The sequence below is a fragment of the Xyrauchen texanus genome, chromosome 6 (assembly GCF_025860055.1).
Source record: "Xyrauchen texanus isolate HMW12.3.18 chromosome 6, RBS_HiC_50CHRs, whole genome shotgun sequence".
Classification (NCBI taxonomy): Eukaryota; Metazoa; Chordata; class Actinopteri; order Cypriniformes; family Catostomidae; genus Xyrauchen; species Xyrauchen texanus.
Window position 1 is genome coordinate 19,067,660 of NC_068281.1, and position 17,758 is coordinate 19,085,417.

A 17,758-nucleotide genomic window follows, 5' to 3' on the forward strand; every position below is an offset into this window, starting at 1 on the left:
TTTAGTAGAGACAGGCCACTTTTATTTAAATTAATGGGAGAAAGTGGAACACCCAACCGAGAAGCTCTAGCGCCCAACGGTCAACAAATGTATAAAGGAAATCCCACCTTACAGGTAAAAGAGTCAATCACCTTTTAGATACAGACATCGGCCGTCAATCAGCTCACTAAGGCAGTCACACACTGGACGAGAAGTGCCTCCAGGGCTGTAGAAAGGTATTCTGGGCCCCCTGGTTTTATATTCCTCTGGGTCCCTTTCCTATTAAAAAATAAAATGTAGAATTTGATGTGCCCCCCAAAAGTTACCAAGGTTTTTTCCCTACTGCAAGAATGAACAATGCTAGTAAATAATCCATGTCATTTGAAAATTATTTGGGTCAAATTTCATGGAAAATTGGCGAGTTGTGTTCCGTGGTGTGAAAGAAATTTGAGCAGCCTCCAGAGTCATTGCTGGATGTATCTTCATTGAAAACAAGTGTTTCGATTTTAGAACGCACCATGTCATCCGCCAGACACGTCTGTTGTGTGACCCCCATTTAGACATCTCATTGCACTTAAAAAAATAGGCTACCTAAATGTTTTGTTAAAGAATCTACAAAGAAAAATATTCATAATAAGAGGAAAAAAATTGTCAGAGAAAGACCTAGCAATAAAACAAAACAAACAAACAAAAAATGCTCAGAAACTGTTACACGATATAGTGCATGTGATATTGGGGGGCAAATAAAGCATGTTGATATGACACTGTTCTCCTAGCATGACAGATCTGAATCTGAGTGCTGACTATTTAATCTCTCTCACATCCTGAGGGCTCAGTTTGTCATGGCATGTGCAGAGCATAGTGTCTGCTGAAACCATGACTGAGTGACTGCTTTGCTGTGAGACCAACTCTCTCCCTCAAAAGCCCTCAGCCATTCCTTCCAATATGCATGTGATACCCTAAACTTACCCCAGACAGAGTGAATCAGCAAAACCTAAATCATTCTGCACAACATTTAGCATGCCCAACAGTCAATGATTTAAATGAAATCTTGAGCAAAATTTTTTTTTTTATTTACACAGAACGTCTTTGCCCTATGGTCAGGAAACAAGTAGACTCATTGCTATGACAGCTGCAAAGGTGGCAGTGGGGTTAGCCAAAACACGCTTGTTCAAAAGACAAACAAAAGGTGTTTACATAATGAATCTTAATAATAGAATGCAAAAATAACAGAGTGAGTCTTTGTTACAGAGTACAAATCCAAGAGTATATGGGATACATATGAATGCTAAAAAATTAACTCACAAACATGACTTATAAACCAAGCTGCAGCAATGTGTTTTAAATGCCCTTAATTCTTAGAAGAATGTTATTGAGAAATTCAGTCTAGACCTATGTCAATAACACTATTAACTACCCACTGTTCCTTGGATATTCCTGATCTTAACTTTCTGAACAAAATAAATTAAACATGTACACTGGCGTCATACATATGTATAATGTACATATTTTGCTCTAATGGAAAGAAATTAGTACTTTTATTCACTAAAGTGACATTTAACTGATCACAATGTATAGCCAGGACATTAATAACATGAAAAATTACAATAACAATTTTTTTTCAGAACTTCTTAAACTACTTCAAAGAGTTCTCATCAAAAAATCCTACACGTGCAGCAAGGACAGGTTTGCAGAACCTTGGCATTCTAGCTGTCAGTTTGTCCAGATTATTAAAGTCTTTGGGAGTTAGAGCATATAGACATTTGGACCTCAGGAAGTTGGTTATTAAAGGTCAAGGGAGTGATCGTTTCAATATCATGGGGTGATCGACCTACGGACGGACCCCTGGGATACCTGTTCAGTGTTTTCAACACTAAAGTCAACATCAAAATCGACCCTATTTATTTTAATTCACATTCCTGGTCTGACAGTGCACAATTCATCAGTGTAGTTTAATATATATATATATATATATATATATATATATATATATATATATATATATACATTTTTGTGTTCTTAATCTGTCTTCAAAATATAATAACTTGCTCTGCCTCTACAAACAGCTTTCCTTTTAAGCTACGCAACCAAAGCTGCTTGTGTTTCAACCAATGGTCCTGATACGTTTCAGGAGCGAAGTCTGGCTCCATTCTCCAAATGGATAAAATCAAGTCCTGTCCAACATTGTTTCTTGTTAAATATCCAGTTATCTTGGAAATACATTACATTTCGGAAGTCAAATGGATTGCGGACATAGTTTTATGTTGACTTTAATCACCAAGTACACTCTTTGCGTTACTGCTAACAAAACAGTGGGACAACATGTAAATGAGCAAGAGAGATTCAAAACAGACCACAAAAATAGAGAAGAACCAGGTGCTGGTAAGAGGTGGTGTAAGTCAGAAAGGGCAAGGCAAAGGAAGCAGTGATGGTTTGAAAGTGAGATAGGGAGGGTTGAGTGTATGTGAGCCTGAGGACAGTACCCATGACTGCGAGTGAGGATCACTAATGCTGGCAGCAAAGACAGCTGTTCAGGCAGACAATCTTCACCTAGCCGTGAAGTACATGAAGGTAACATTGCCAAGAGACTTATCTTCAATGACAAATGTTAGGGAAAAGAAAACCAAAGAATCTATTAGATGAGTTCAAAGTTTTGAAAATTCTTTGAGCACAAATGGGAGTGAAAAGAATGATTTGTAAAGCATTGGCCACACTTCCCAGCAAACTGTTATAGGTTAACATTATTTAATGAATTAGATATATTGGACTAACAATGAACAAAGTTTAAGAGAATCTATTAATCTTAGTGTTAATCTATAAATGTACTATAGTTCATTGTTAGTTCATATTGCAATAATGTATACCAGGGCTGCACTATTAATTGAATAAATAATCTAGAATACAACCAACGGCCATTAACTACTCACGGAAACTGTCAATTACAGCATTCCATTCAGGTCTACTCCCTAAATCATAAAAAGCATTTTATTTTATTTTGTTTTAATTTCAGTTGTGAAGCATTGTGATGAATAAAAAAACATGCCTGCTTAACACTTTTTTGTATAATTAATTCAAAATTTAGCTTGCAGCTAAGACAGTCAATGTGAAGTCGACAATTTAGGCAGTGTCTTGACTTACTGATGTATAAACCTAAACTAATGTAGTTTAGAAACACAGTTCTCGTGTTTTGCAGTGACTCATTTTGTACTTGTATCTTACATAAAGAATATGGTAAGCATATGCCCCTAACAAAATAATTAATGTAGATTATATTCATCAAACTTAAACTAATGTATAATAACATGTGCAATTTTTTTATATAAAAATGCGTTAGCATATATAGAAATAAACATTAACCAAGACTTATAAATGCTGTAAGTTAATTGTAAGTATTGTTAATTGTTAGTCCATGATTACTATTGCATTAAGTAATGTTAACCTATACAATCTTACTTTTAAGAATTACCAACATATAATTTATGGGAATGATATATGACGGTAAGAGAGACAAAGGAGAGAGAGAGAGAGAGAGAGAGAGAGAGAGAGCAGCTGGATGCCTAGGAGCACACTTGGTTTGAGACAGGAGGTGGACTGTGAGACCACTGCCTCTGAGCAGACATATGCTTCTGAACTGCTCTTTTTTGTTCTCTCTCTCTCTCTCTCTCTCTCTCTCTCTCTGTTTAAATCCATATGTACACTGACAATATCCAAACACCTGCACAGACTTCTGTTCTGTATAAGAAACAGATTCATTTTACCAGTAACTTTATCAGTAAGCACCCCCCTCCCCCCACATTTTGTTTTTTTTATTGTTGGTAAACAAGATACCTATGTGTTTAAGGACTGTTACTCAGACAAACTCAAAAATCTATTTAACTTAGTACACAGAAAAAAAAACAGACAGTCCCACACACTATGGCACATATGATCTGTAAAGTATGCTGACATGTGCTAGGTCATAAAAATGATGTAATAAACATTATTAATGGTACATTCCTATACAAGCCTTTATATCCGTGCACATGGGTCACTTCTTCAAGGGCAATTTTGTAACTACAAAGCACTACATACCTAAATAGGGCTCTTGATTTTAAATGTTAATTCAGTGCTATTAATTATATAAAAAAATAAAGTGTTAAACAAATTAAAAACACAACACAATTAATCATGCCCCAGGATTGCATATAGGAATATTTCTATCATCTGAGCAATTCAAGCTTGAAGAATGACCTGTTTTCAGCAGGGGGCAGTAAGCAAAACTCCACCTGCATAGTCAACCAGCAGTTGTATAGACAATAAACCTGCGACAGCACAACATAAGGATGGATGTATTCTTGTGTTCAAACATAGTTCGAAAGAGCACAATCCCAAATGCAGGGATCTCAAGACGTTTCAAACTACGTTTAATGCAATAAATCCAAAGTGAGATGCTCCAAAAGTGTCCATCTGATGCATATTGATGTGTCCTTAGACAATCCCTTACAATAAATCTTTCTCGGACGGATTGACGGAATCAATTGTAAAATGGATTGCTGCCAATGATAGGTTTATGTTCAGTAATATGGAATAAACAATACATTACCTTCTAAAGGCACTTTTGTATTGTCATTTTAGTGCTTTATTTATCCAATAAAGTGCTACATTTTAATAATCTGAATTATTCTATAGAGAAAATATATTTTATTTACAATTATTTAAATTAATATAATGTTTTAATCTTATATTGAATTATTGTTATTTGAGAGCATCTCTCAGGAAATGTTGAAACGTGATTAATTCGATAAATTAATCACATATCATGTAATTAATTTGATTAAAATTTTTAATCGATTGACAGCCCTAGTTTTAAAGCAGCAATGTATAAGAATCAATTACTTTCTGCTGATATCTTTGTCTCTCTCTAAGCATGAATGCTGTTATTATTTGGTGCTCCATGGCTCACTGAATGTGAATCAGATACAGCATATCTGTAACAGCACACAACATTGAGTGTTGCAATCAAAACAAACTGTATTCAATCTCTAAATGCTGCTTCTACATCATTGTGAGGACATTTTGACCCATAAGACTCGACAACTATGTAATCACTGGCTCATTCTGATTTTCGGATTATTTCAATTACTAGTCAAGCATGCTCTGCATTAGCAGATAACATTAGACAACACAACTGCATACAGCAGAATTAGCCACATCACAGAAATAATGTAAGGTAGGACTGTGTCGATACAATCAAATATCGATATATCACGAAACAGTGCAGTCATAGACACTTCTATGAGGCACAAAAGAGACTGCAGGATTCATGTTTTTTTCTCACTGACATCCTGGAACTCTCTCACACGTTCTTCATTTGTAAACTCGTAAATACTTCACATAGGCTACAACAAATGTATGGAATTGGCCACTGGCTAGTGGTCAAACAGTTACTTATAAAAAAATACAAATAAACTTTAAATCTTATCACATATAGCTTGAATAATGTAAAGAAGCCATTTGACCAAACAAACACTACTGTCAAAGTCCCTGCCACAGGTCTTAAAGAGACAGTAACATTTTAGCGCTTGTTCTACATATCTAAGTTAATAATTGTAAATAGTACATATTAGGCATGTAAACAAACAAAAATGTAACAATATACTGTATATGCAATTTCAATACATAATTTTGATTGATTTACTTAAAAAAAAAATGTAAAGCTCAAATCTCACCAAAATGATGAAAAACTAATGATAAAATAATATTTTTTAAATGAATATGTCTGTAATTTACAAGTTAGAAGGTCCACTGAATAATTAATAACAGCATTAGCTGAAAAGATAATTTTCTTTCATACTGTATGCAACATATGACTGAAATATTCCCAAATTAATTGAAATTAAAAGTAAAATCAAAATCTAATCATGATATCGTGATGTATCGCGATATATATTGAATCGTGACGTGTATCGCAATACTTATTGTATCGTGAGGTGGCTGGCGATACCCAGCCCTAATGTAAGGGCTCTATTCTTCATAGAGCCCAATCTGTCGAACAAGACAAAGCTTGATATAAAGTACAGCACTAACAAATAGAAATGAAAAAGCGGTGACTGATAAACTGGCCCATTTTTTTATGTAATAAGTGATTCAAATGATTAGGCAACTATAGGATTAAAAAAAGGGAAATGTTAATTTTTAAACCAAAATTGAAAAATGGTTATATTTCCCAACCGTATGAACAAGTGACACGTACACTTGCATGCAAACACAATTTGGAGGCTAGAGACTGAAGCAGATGCACCTGCTCCTCTCTGTGTATTTGTGCGTGTGTGTGTGTGTATGTGCGAGAGAGAGAGAGAGAGAGAGAGAGAGAGAGAGAGAGAGAGAGAGAGAGAGAGAGAGAGAGAAAGCTCTACAGCTGGACACCTGAGACTGTGCTGCCTCTCGGGGCTCTGGCACTGCTTGCAATCATTAAATAAATCAGCACACCTCATCAAATGCCCTCTGCTGTGTTCACAAAAAAAAAAAAAAAGCTTTTCAAAAAGGGGTATATACTCTGCCCTTTTGAAGCATTTTCATTTGTATTCCATGAAGTCCACTTATGATGTTAGTCTAGGTTTCAAAAACACAATTAAGTTTTACATGACCATTTTTTTTCCATCTCTGACCCTTAGAATGAAACACGCTGCGTTTGCTACTGTACTGTATCTTTAAGACTTGTAAATGTAAATGAGTAAATGAACACTGTTCTCATTGGCTCACACGCAGGCATTTAATATACTGAATAATACATAAAAAAAAATTAATTCAATCATTTAGCAGACACATTTATCCAAAGCTAACAACTCAGGTATATCACAAGTAATTTATCACACAAGAGCCAACAATATTTTTAGTACAGCAATGGCAAGTTTATAAAAAATAAGCTAACACAGAACAAAACTGGGCGCCATATGTTAATGTGCTCATGAATGTGATGTCATGAACTATCGAGAAGATATCAGTGTAATTCGTTTATACAGTTTAGTTTCTATTCTGCGAGTGCTTAACCAATCCACACTGATTGCACTTACTATTTAATAATAATAATAAAATAAAATAAAAAAATAAAAACTTTTCCATGTCTCTTTCTTCTTTGCTAGCTTCTATCCAGCCACTTTGAAAACTTGGCAGTGTGATACTGAAGATATTGCTTTCAGATATTGACTTCAGTATGACAAGTTGCTGGATAAAGATGCTTTGTGTAAAAGCGTCTGATGACTAAATGTAAAATGTAACTGTAGTTCCCCTTGTCGCTCTCTCCACGTTGTGTCAGAGAAGCGACACTAGGGGTCTCTCTTGAGCGTCGATATTCACCTCTGAACTATGAAAAAAGGCCAATGAGAGTTGGCACCCAGTATTTGCATGTCCCGCCCCCGGACATACGGGTATTTAAGTGGCGCAAATACGTGAGTTCATTCATAAAATTTCTTCGGAGCCGATGGTCGTGTTTGCAACTGCTGCGTATACACACCGAGTTCCTGCTATCCCTCTGCTGCATGCTGTTGGATTCTACGGCGCACAACAGCGGCTTTCTCCTGTTGCACGGCTGTGCACTTCCTGCCCCTGGGCGCTTCGACAGCGCAGATTAAAGAACTCTCACGAGTTTTTTTCATAAAAGAGTGATTTTATTTAAAAGAGTAATTTCCTCTAAAAGAGCAAAACACAGCGGCGTTGAACATCCTTTTAAGGACGCGGTCTTTATAAGATGCCTTTCCGCCCCTGTGTACTTTCTGGATGCGGTAGAGTGCTCTCCGCTTCCGACGGCCACAGGCGTTGACTCGTGTGTCTGGGTAGCGATGACACCGAGGCTGCGTTTGTGGATGGTTCATGTTCTCACTGCGAGAACATGACCATGACAACGTTGCGGTCGCGGCTTGCTTACAGTCGTGAGCAAGCCACTCCAGCCGCCCCCCGTGTTGCTCCTTCTTCCCACGGGATTGAGGACGATGCGGCTGGCGATGGAGGCGATTTGGGGATGCAGCGGGTGCAGCTCCGCCGGGTACGCCCCCTTGGACCACCCGCACCCCAGCACGCTCGTTGATTCCCGTCCGTGCTCGAGGCGGCGGCGACTCGCCTCACAGCCAGTCTGCCGACCCTCTTGCGATGGAAGCAGATGAGCTCGCCGCGGTGTTGGAGGGCATGGTATCTGATGCTGAGGACTCCCCTGAGCTGCTGCTTTCGGGCCTGAACACCCAGGCTGAGGCCGACGCACAGATGACCGACATGCTTTCCCGGGCAGCCAACAGCGTGGGCTTGGATTGGAAACCTCCATCCTCCCCACAACCATCAGACTGGTTTCTGGGGTCTGGGCGCCGCTCACAGCCTCGGCCCCCCCCCCCCCCGGTTCCGTTTTTCCCGGAAGTGCATGACGAGCTGACGTCTTCATGGAGAGCACCCCTCTCCACTCGTCACACCGCCACAGGCTCGTCCGCCCTCGCCACCCTCGACGGCGGAGCGCGCCATGGGTACGAGGCCATTCCCCAGGTGGATAGGGCGGTTGCGATCCATCTATGCCCCGGAACCCCTACCACCTGGCGAGGTCGCCCTATACTCCCTTCCCGGACCTGTAGAGCAACCTCCTCGCTGACAGCGAAGGCCTACAGCGCCACCGGACGCGCCGCTTCCGCCCTGCATGCCATGGCTCTCCTGCAGGTCCACCAAGCCAAGGCACTACGCGACATGCACGGGGGTGGCCCTGATCCCGACACGCTGCAGGAACTGCGCTCAGCGACCGACCTCGCCCTGAGAGCGACGAAGGTCACAGTGCAAGCGCTCGGGCAGGCGATGGCCACACTAGTGGTCCAGGAAAGTCAACTGTGGCTGAATATGGTCGAGATGCGTGAAGCCGACAAGACTCGCTTCCTCAACGCCCCTGTCTCCCAGTTCGGCCTCTTCGGCGACACCGTTGAGGACTTTGCCCAGCAGTTCTCCACGGCAAAGAAGCAGACGGAGGCCATCTCTCACATCATGCCTCGCTGCAAGCCTGCTGCCACGGCCCATGCTGCGTCTGCTTGCCAAGGGCATCCTCCCGCGGCCAGAAGACAAGCTCCTGCTCCGCCTCAACCCGGGCCCAGCTCTCAGCCCCAGCGTCGAGCAAACCGCGGCAAGCGCACGCCCCCTGTCTCACGGAATCCCTCGAGGACCCGGAAGGCTCCCAGGCCGTCCTGAGACAACGCACCCAGAGCCCAAGACGTTAGCTCCGGAGGTGGTAAGACCGCTCCATCCCCTGGTGGAGGGCCGGGAGGAGAATCCTTTATTTTTTCATTTGCCGCACCCCCTAACAAGGGCTGCGGTACCCAAATTCTCAATAAAAGAGCTATTTCCTTTGTCTCTGGGGCACATGGCCCGCAAATGCTGTTCTCACGGCACTTTGCTTTCAGGCCTCAACAGTCCCGGCTCCATGGACGCGGTGTCCCCGCCTTCAGCCCCACGACTGTTCCCCGGCCGGCCGGTTCAGACGAGTCCAGAGGACGCCAGCATCAGACCTTCTCCTCAGTCATGAACCCGCCCCCTGCCGGATGCGCGGAGCAAGGTAAGTGCTTTGAGTTTATTCTCAGCACCAGAGCCTCGGGATGCCACGTTGCCTCCCGACGCCGCGTTACCTGTTCCGCACCGCTGCGAAGCCCCGCCAGGTACGTCCAAAAAACTCGTCCCCACGGTGCCCCTAGCACGGAGTTTAGAGGCGTGGCTTTCACTGCCCAACCCGTCACGCTGGCTGCACCGGACCATTCGACTCGGTTACGCAATTCAGTTTGCCAGGTCTCCGCCCCCCTTCGTGGGCGTACATTTTTCCACAGTACACGGCCAACATGCCAATTCCCTGCGCGAAGAAATCGCCTCCCTTCTATTAAAGGAGGCGATAGAGCCGGTCCCTCCAACCGAAACGAAGAAGGATTTCTACAGCCCTTACTTCGTTGTACCCAAGAAAGGCGGTGGCTTACGACCGATCTTGGACCTGCGAGTTTTCAATCGGACCTTGTCCAAACTCCCGTTCAAAATTCTCACCCAGAAACAAATTCTATCTGGCATCCGGCATCTAGATTGGTTCGCAGCGGTAGACCTGAAGGACGCGTACTTCCACGTCTCAATTTGCCCTCGACATCGACCCTTCCTACGGTTCGCGTTCGACGGCCAGGCGTATCAGTACAAAGTCCTCCCCTTCGGCCTGTCTCTGTCCCCTCGCGTCTTCACGAAAGTCACAGAGGCAGCTCTTGCCCCGCTCCGAGAAGCCGGCAAACGCATACTCAATTACCTCGATGACTGGCTTATACTGGCCCACTCCCGAGAGTTACAATGCGCACACAGAGACCAGGTGCTCAGCCACCTCAGCCGTTTGGGGCTTCAGGTCAACTGGGAAAAGAGCAAGCTCTCCCCGGTCCAGAACATCTCTTTTCTCGGTCTGGAGTTGACAGCACGTCTCTCCAACGAGCGTGCTCAGTCAGTGCTGAAATGCCTCGCTTCCTTCAAGCCAGGTGCCGTGGTCCCGCTAAAACGTTTCCATCAGCTCCTGGGGCATATGGCCTCCTCCGTGGCAGCCGCGCCGCTGGGGTTGATGCATATGAGACCACTTCAGCACTGGCTCCGGACTCGAGTCCCGAGACGAGCATGGCGCCGCGGCATGCACAACGTAAAAGTTACCTCTGCCTGCCGCCAAACCTTCAAACCCTGGACAGACCTCTGCTTTCTAAGGGCAGGAGTACCCTTGCAGCAGGTGTCCCGACGCGTTCTGGTCACAACCGACGCATCCAATTGGGTTGGGCGCCGTGTGCAACGGGCGCGCAGCCGTAGGCCGGTGGAACCGAGGCCCGCTGCACTGGCACATCAACTGCCTAGAGCTGCTGGCTGTTTTTCTGGCCCTGCAGAAGTTTCTTCCGTTAATTCGGAACAAACACGTCCTAGTCAGGACAGACAGCACCACGGTCGTAGCCTACATAAACCGCCAAGGCAGAGTACGCTCCCTCCACATGTCACAGCTCGCCGTCGTCTCCTCCTTTGGAGTCAGCAGCGACTCAAGTCACTGCGCGCCACTCACATCCCTGGCAACCTCAATGTGATAGCGGACGCGCTGTCAAGACAAAGCTTGCCTGGCGGAGAGTGGAGGCTCCACCCTCAGTCGGTCCAGCTGATTTGGGACCGGTTCAGCAAGGCTCAGGTAGACCTGTTTGCCTCCCAAGAAACCTCCCACTGCCCGCTCTGGTATGCCCGGACAGAGGCTCCCCTCGGAGCAGACGCGTTGGCACACAGCTGGCCTGCGGGGCTGCGCAAGTACACATTTCCCCCAGTGAGCCTTCTTGCACAGGTGCTATGCAAGGTCAGGGAGGACGAGGAGCAAGTCATTCTGGTAGCCCATACTGGCCCACCCGGACTTGGTTTTCGGACCTCACGCGCATCACGACAGCCCCTCCCTGGCGAATTCCCCTGAGGAAGGACCTTCTTTCTCAGGGACGGGGCACGCTCTGGCACCCGCACCCAGACCTCTGGAACCTCCACGTCTGGCCCTTGGACGGGATGCGGAAGATCTAGCCAGCCTACCATCGACAGTCATAGATACAATCAATCAAGCCAGAGCCCCCTCTACTAGGCATCTTTACGCTCTAAAGTGGCGTCTGTTTGTGGACTGGTGTTCTTCCCGAGCCGAAGACCCGCAGAAGTGCACAGTTAGGTCAGTGCTCGTGTTTCTTCAGGAGAGGCTGGAGAGGAGGCTGTCTCCCTCCACCCTCAAGATGTATGTCGTCGCTATCGCGGCCCACCATGACACAGTAGAGTTAAGTCTCTTGGTAAGCACGACTTAATCGTCAGGTTCCTAAAAGGTGCCCGGAGGATAACTCCCTCCCGGCCAAACCTGTTCCCCTCCTGGCATCTCTCGGTCGTCCTTACGGGACTCCAGAGACCCCCCTTCGAGCCGCTTGACTCAGTTGGACTCAGGTCCCTCTCTATCAAGACCGCCCTGCTGATCGTGCTCGCTTCCATCAAGAGGGTCGGGGACCTGCATGCGTTCTCTGTTAGCGACGCTTGCCTGGAGTTCGGTCCGGTAGACACTTTCATGATCCTAAGACCGCGACCGGGCTACGTGCCCATGGTTCCTACCACACCCTTCAGGGATCAGGTGGTGAACCTGCAAGTGCTGCCCCGGGAGGAGGAAGACCCAGCCCTTTCACTGCTGTGTCCAGTACGCGCTTTGCGTATTTATCTGGACCGCACACAGAGCACCAGACGCTCTGAGCAGCTCTTCGTCTGCTTTGGGGGACAGCAGAAAGGAAACGCTGTCTCCAAGCAGAGACTCGGCCACTGGGTTGTCGACGCCATTTCCCTGGCTTATCACACCCAGGCCGTGCCCCCCCCTTGCGGGTCTGAGCCCACTCCACCAGGAGTGTTGCGTCCTCATGGGCACTGGCTAGGGGCACTGCCCTAGCAGACATTTGTAGAGCAGCAGGCTGGGCAACACCTAACACTTTTGCGAGATTCTACAATCTCCGAGTTGAGTCAGTATCGTCCCGTGTTTTCTCAGGTACCGAGCCCGTAGAACTCGGTAGCACGCCCACGATCTGACAGGGTGAATCGCTTGCACCTAGCCCTTCCCCTAACCAGGGGAAACAGTGCGCCTTCATTCCCAGGAGATCCCAGGTTTGGGACACTGGTTGATTCCTCCCTAGCCCTTGTGGGTCGCAGTTCAGCGGAGGAACTCGCCGACCCAAGCCACTGCGGGTACCGCAAGCTACCCTGTACTGGTATAGGTGCTCCACAGGTAAGGCCTCCTTCGGACTCCCCCTGTGTGTAACACCACGGTTCTGTCCCCTCTGGCGAGCGGACTCCCGTGTTTCCCTTAGGCAGTCACGGCTGCCTCGGTTGCCGTGCTGTATGTTCCCCCCTCTATGAGGCTGGATCCACCACCGCACCAACTTTTCCACATAGGCCCTAAGTCAGGCCTCTGATGGTTTTGCCACTTAAACTTGCCTCCCTTCTCGGGTAGGCGTGGCCTCCGCAGGGTCTTCTCCGCCCTGAATAAGGGCTACGTGCAGCCTGATACAGTTGGTCGTCCTGCACGTAAGAATACCTGCTCGCTCCTGTATCAGCAGTTCACGTTCACGGCTCAGCGCATGGCACTTTTATAAGTGGACCCCTAGTGTCGCTTCTCTGACACAACGTGGAGAGAGCGACAGAAGGGGAACGTCTAGGTTACGTATGTAACCTCCGTTCCCCGATGGAGGGAACGAGACGTTGCGTCTCCCCTGCCACGTCGCTGAGCCGAGCCACTGTTGTGGCCGGACCATTTCCGGCTCCTCAGAAAAATCCTGAATGAACTCCCGTATTTGCGCCGCTTAAATACCCGTATGTCCGGGGGCGGGACATACAAATACTGGGTGCCAACTCTCATTGGCCTTTTTTCATAGTTCAGAGGTGAATATCGGTGCTCAAGAGAGACCCCTAGTGTCGCTTCTCTGACACAACGTCTCGTTCCCTCCATCGGGGAACGGAGGTTACATACGTAACCTAGACGTTTCCATAAATTGTCTGAGGAGACAGGGGAGGGAACTTTTCTTTGTGAAAGTTAGAATATATAGATATAGTACATCAAACTTTTATGACAAAAGAGCAAATAAACTTATATTTCCCCTTTTAATAAATTATGTTGTATATGCATGCCATTTAAGATCACGATTCAAAGTCAAAATTCAAAGTCTGTACACAAAGACTAAGAATGAATGGATAGCTGCTGTCCACCCACTTGATAAGGTTAGGTGAGAACTCAAAGGTCACATCCTTAGCATCAGGGAATCACATTTATTGAATGCGAGTACTAAATGTGACCTATATAGATAAGACCGGGGACAAAAAAGTACATATCTGCCTCTTAAGTACATGAATAATAGACAAAAACAAAAAATAGAGGTTATGGTTAGGGTAATCAATAGTCAAAGGTTATAAACAAACCCCCTCTAAAACAACACATTAGGAGTTTATGGGAAATAAGGCAGGTTTCACGTGACTAAAGAAAAGACAAAATTCTGTATTTTCTCTCAGACATTTCGTCTATTTGGCCAGCTCATAACAACACTATAAATGCTTCTAGGTAGAAATTAAATAATAAAAGTAATTTCCTTCATTAAAAACTGTTGAAGAATATAACTTAATGACAATGCAATTTCCCTGCCCTCTAGATATATGATAGAAACAGATTTAATTAAGGACTAAAGATTTATACCAACACTCAAGATTAAGCGAGATCACACTGCTAAATGGATTTAGCTTTAAAAAATATTCCAATCCTCAAACCTGACCACATAATCAGGACATCTTGCGGTTAATTTTAGTTTTTTTCATCTTTGTCACTTACTGCAAGCAACCTAATTTTGTCGTGTCAGTTTTTATTTAATTAACAGGCAGTTACTTTATCCTAATCTGCACACTCTTATAGAACAGGGAAACAGAAACAGAGGCAAAGGAAAGGCTGCAACCAAAATCGGCGCTTTACATAAATCTTTGAGGCACAAAGTGCCTCCTTGGATATCTATACGTTTTATTTCCAACAAATCTTTGATTGTTTAAGTTTAAGTGACAAGTGACTTGGTGACTAAAAAAGGGGTGAAGGAAGACAGAAAAAGAGGAGAAATATGGGCCAGCCTCCTTTAAGCTGGGATACTTTTCCTCTTTCCCTCTGTCTCTTGAACGCAACTCTCCTGCCCACTTCCTTTGAAACTTTATCACATACCCTTCCACCAGCACTGCCAGAACTGCCCACTACAATTTGTTATAAAAAGTTTTCTGTTGGCCCACACGTGGTCTGGTTTTTAAAGAGCTGCAGCCTCGTTCTCACGTGGTCTGAGGGCTATTGAGTCGTCACAGGCCCCCTGAATGATGGCTGAAAAATAAGGCGCTGCAGACAATGCTTGGTCTTGATTAATTCAGTTCTTTCAGGACCCTGCACCGTCGTCCGGGCAGCTCTGTACAATTGCCGCTTTGATGCGTCGGTTAAGGCACTCGCACTCTCTTTCTCAAGAGAAGAAAAATTTCAAATTTCCCTCTCATAAGAGTTCTACTTGTCCTGTCTGCTGGATAATAAAACTCTATTCTCTTGTGATAATACACAAATATTATAGAAAACTGGACTGACCTGATCAGCCACACAAGCTGCATTGCTGTTGGACTCCGACATGATTTGGTAGTGCCCAGTAGTTGTCTGCCTCAATTCTCGAGTTCTTCATTCACACCTTTCCATTTGTTTCCACATAGAGAGGGGGGAAAAAAAGAGCACCCTCCTTTCGGCCAGGCTTGATTAATGCATTAATTATTTTCACCTATTTTCATCTGATGGAGTTCTGTTTCCTCTCCGCCTCTTTTAATCATTCGGCATGGAAGGTCCCCCTCCACCACCGCTACTTTCTCTCTCTCCCTCTTACCCATTCTCTCCCTCCCTTTCGGTTACTCTCTCAGCCTCCCTCATCCCTTGCCTCGGCTTAAATGCAGGGTTATTTAGTTTTTTTATATGCTTTTTATTTCTATTTATTTTCAATTTGTCCTTTCAATTTGGTTTAGTTTTCACTTTATGACTGCTAGTTTTAGTTTAACCTTAGTTTTCCCCCCAGTATTTTATAGATTCATTGCAGTTAGTTTTTGTCATTTTGTTTTGTTAGTATTTTAGGATGGCAAATGCAAAAGATAATACACTCACTGATGTCATTTAAATCTTTATGTATATATATTTTATTTCTCTGTCTTATTACCATTTTCTATTGGCAAGTGTTGAGCAGATTACTTTTTAGATGACTGTAATCTAAAGTTAACTGTACTGTAATGGAAAGTTGTCCATGATCTATGATGGTTGCTTTTTCCGAAACCCTGAAGCATGGATCAAAGAAGGGCATTTGCATGGTGCAAAACTACGAAGTTGACTGACACCTCTGAAAAGTTTGTGTTATATATGGGTTATCACAATCAGATAAAATCATCATTATCAGTAAAATGTTCAGTAGTTATTGCCGTTGGTAATATATAAAAAATTTAATCATGTAATCTAGTGCTGCAATGGTACATGGGACTTCGGTATGGAAAATTCAGTCACACAAATGATTACGTATCTTATCATATATACATGAATCCAATATTAAAACAATTGTGTAGAACTAAAATTATAAAAAGATTGCGGTGCAACACGGGACTGCACGGAACCAAAATGTACAACCCGATCTCATGAAAAGTCATACATAATTTACGAGTTGGCTGTTTCATATGGTCTTGCACGATATTGTTCGCATAAACTCGTACAACTTCATCACGCGCAAATTCCCGGATGTCTAATGCGGAAAAAAGCACGAGCTCCACGCATAAGATGTTAAGGACATACTTATTAATATTATGCCCTAACCCAAACCCCTTATCTAAACGTAAAAAGTCTGTAGAGTGTGCAAACATGATAGGAAGCTGTTGTGTGTGACAGAAGCAATTCATTGTTGCGTAATAGATGGAAATGATATCCAGGCTTTAGTGCAATTCGTAGGTTTTCAAACAAGAGCAGTCGCATGATATCATATATGTTAGCCAAATTTAGAAAAGCTGTACGAATCCTGACGATTGTGCAGTGACAGTGTGTTGAAAATTTAACAGAACAGATCTCAACACGGTGTACTAGAAACTGCGGAACAGATAAATTCATGTGCAGTTTATACTAGCTAGCTCGCTATTTTTCCCAACTGTGAAGGAACTAAACAAAATAGAAATATGTCTGACTTAAATAAGCCAGAGATTGTAAACCCACCGGATCATTATGGTTTTGCAGTAAACGACAGTAATACTGCGCAATGAGTAGTGAACAGGACGAAGGCTATATGTTTGCTCGGTTTCACCAAAGTCTGTCAGGGTATGTTTCAAGACAAACATCTTACATGATGACTCATTAATGGTGAAATCATCCACATGTGTCTCTTGAGCTTATGGGAGCAAAGCATAAACAGCCTGTACAAGTTAGATTTGCAACGGCATTCAAGCAGTCTCTCGCTGCAAGCTCAGACAGAACTAAAGCGATAACGAACACCACAGGAGTATTTATTACTCTACATATGTGACCATGTGTCATAGAGAACACAGGATTTAAGCATCTGCTTAATGTGCTTCAGCCCCTTTATAAAGTTCCTTAATGCCTTAATTTTGTTCCAATTATTATAATTGCGCTGTTTTCTTTACTCTTATTATTATGTTTTTATACAATGTGCATATTAGAGGCTATTAAGTATTGTGTTGTAATTTCATTGAAAAAATATGCATAGTGCAGTCATGTATAAATGAGCCTTCACAATAAGAATTATTGCCCATCAGCCTCTATTTTCAAACTAAATAATTTAAAGATTCTTTGTTTTCCCAGCTGTACCGAACCAAGACCCCAAAACTGTGGTACATACCGAACCATGAATTTTGTGCTCCATTGCAGCCCTATTGTAATCCATAAAATTATGTATAGGTTCTTATTACAAATACTTAATATTTGTAATCTGACCACATAATACAGATGACATAATCATGATTAATGAAGGTGGGTTGTAAAGGTTTCACATTTTATAACATACTGTGCAGCAAAAACGAAAACTTTGAGGTCATTTTGATTTTATTGTGATGGAAATGCATTTGTTTCATTTTTTTTCCAACTAAATTACTAAACATTTTTGTTAACTGAACTAAAAATTATTTTATTTAGTTCTCGCGCTTGAACGTCCATTCTGCTGTGCTTGAAATAAGAGCAAGTACCCCCTCCCCCCCTCCCCCCTTC